This window comes from Penaeus japonicus, unplaced genomic scaffold (assembly GCF_977035675.1).
Source record: "Penaeus japonicus unplaced genomic scaffold, GWHDUDI00000001_assembly GWHDUDI00000032, whole genome shotgun sequence".
Lineage (NCBI taxonomy): Eukaryota > Metazoa > Arthropoda > Malacostraca > Decapoda > Penaeidae > Penaeus > Penaeus japonicus.
Genome location: NW_028234434.1, coordinates 2,048,708 through 2,051,207, shown reverse-complemented (window position 1 = coordinate 2,051,207; position 2,500 = coordinate 2,048,708).

Below are 2,500 nucleotides of genomic sequence, written 5' to 3'. Positions count from 1 at the left end.
AGACTCCTTTCATTCTCTCCGCGTCTAAGTCCTTGAAATACACCACGTGGGGTTTTTCTTTAGCCAGATCTATAATGAAATTTTACTGAGCATGGCGAGGATCTGAGATGAAAGACCAAGGTCCCATGCCCTTTTTCAAGCCAAGTTCTGGATGCAAAACTGCTAACCTTGTACATTTCTCCTTAACAGCAATAAGCTTTATTATGAAAACGCAGGCAAGTTTTGAAATAAAGAATATTCGAGTTTCACATCGACGTTGGCCTTTCTTTTCTGTTCTTGCCTAACGAGGTACACATATATAGCATAATCGAATATCATTGAAAGCACTGTTTAAAAAGTTCAATTTGTTTATATTTTGAAAATTTAGAGGGCAGCAGTTATGTCACCCTCACTAGTTTACCAAAATTAAGAAACTGGTATCAACAGTGCAACAATTGCAACACAAGCTATTCTCGGTCTTGACAATTCAGCGCATAAAGTCATTAATCCTTATATGGCTCTTATACATTGACATAGCCACTCACTGGATACTGATTGTATCCTGTTCTTAGTCAATCCGATTCACCTTTTCATCTAACTAAAAGAAGCAGGGAATGATTGAGAAAAAATAATAATTAACACGTAGGCATTATCTCTCTCTAAAAAAAAAAAAAAAATGCACTATCAGTGATATTTCATGCAACTCAGAAATTCTTTGATACCACAGTCGGGTGTTGCCAATCAAACACAAACACAAACACAAACACACACACACTTACTTCATCAAATAAACACCATCAAAATGATAAAACGCATAAGGATAAAATCATGACTCAATCATTAGAAAAAGAGTAAAATCATATATTTTCCCTCCCTTTACTCCATTGTTTTCCATATTCCTTTGTCCTCTCTTCGCATGCGAAGCTAGCGACATCTCGGCAAATATACCATAAGGCTTATACACATGTATATATTTCTTCCTTTTCTCATCTCCTTAGTCATTTTCTCTTTGTTTCCTTTCTTTCTATCCTTACACCCTCTTTTATATTCTGGCTTGTAATGGTTTATTCGTCCCATTTCCTTCCCTTTCCCCTCCCTTTCATTCTTCTCTCTGTCTCTCCCTGCATCTACCTCTTCCTCTCCATCTCCTTTTACCTGAATCTACCTCTACCTCTACCTCCCCAGAATCTACCTCTATCTCTACCTCTCCTTCTCCCTGAATCGACCTCTCCTTCTCTCCTTCTCCCTGAATCTCCCTCTCCTATTTCCTTTCCCAATTCAAAAATTGCGGCACTTCCTCCTGCATGTCCCTCCGCCGTTGCGTCCAGGGTTGCGACACTCACCAACGAGATTAATTATATATTAAAAAAAATAGCTTAAGATGTTCTATTAACAAAAACTACAAATATATACGTTTGGATTAGATTTCATTTTTGAAGTAGGAACAATGTATATATTTCTTCTGTGCTGTTAACGAATCCTGGAACAGAATACCGAAATACACTTTCGAAAATACATTGGCTTTCGTGTTGTGAGATAACTGAATACACGTATCGATCGATAAGTCGTATGTGATTTTATAAATACCAAAATCATCTGCATATTAGAGCCCATTTCATGCATAAATATATATGTATGATATTAGACGAATGAATAAATAATTTTGAAGCTTTCCTGTCGATCAATAAACCAGACATTTCCATCCAACTTTCCTTTTATTTGTTCAGTTGGATAGAAGTTCATTTGGTTGTACTTCATACTAACTGGAACTACTAATAATGTTTTTTCTTACAATCAGAGACATACTTTAAATATATCTTCTTACTACCTGCTAATCAATTTCTTTATCAACCTTTATTTATCAATAACAGATACAAATATCTGAAAATGCATCCCTTGTTGATAAAACAAAAACGGTAAAACAATTTTCAGTTTATATAATATAAAAATGAATTATCACTGTTCACTTTCTTGACATGTATGTACCAAAATACTGATACATAGTGACAACAGTAAAGAGCTAATGACTTAAAAATCAATGCAATGTACATTCAACTTTACTAATATCCCAACACCACACATAGGATATTAATGTGATTTTTAAAATGATGTTTTGGTAACTTTGTGATATGAAGATAATATATTTCAAATAGGTACACAAAATATAGTCAATAAATGCAGTTCATGGTTAGATATACATTTGTCTCATGAATTTGACAATAGCTTGTCATATTTATTTCTTATATTCATTTTCATTTCCCAGGGTTACCAAACCTCTCTAATATTAGTCTGTTAATCTTTTCCTTGAGCTTTATGCAGCCATCCCCACCTGTATTTCCTTGAATATAATAAAAATGCCTTCTCAGTTTACCCAAAGGATATGCTCTAAGGTAATGCAAATTTGCTGCTGAAATTCCCATCTGATTTCTATCTTTTTTCCATTTAATTTCACTTTCTCTCTCCAGTGTTTATGCTAGTTCTCTATTCTTGGTAATTCCTTTTTTCTTTCCTATCTGCCTTT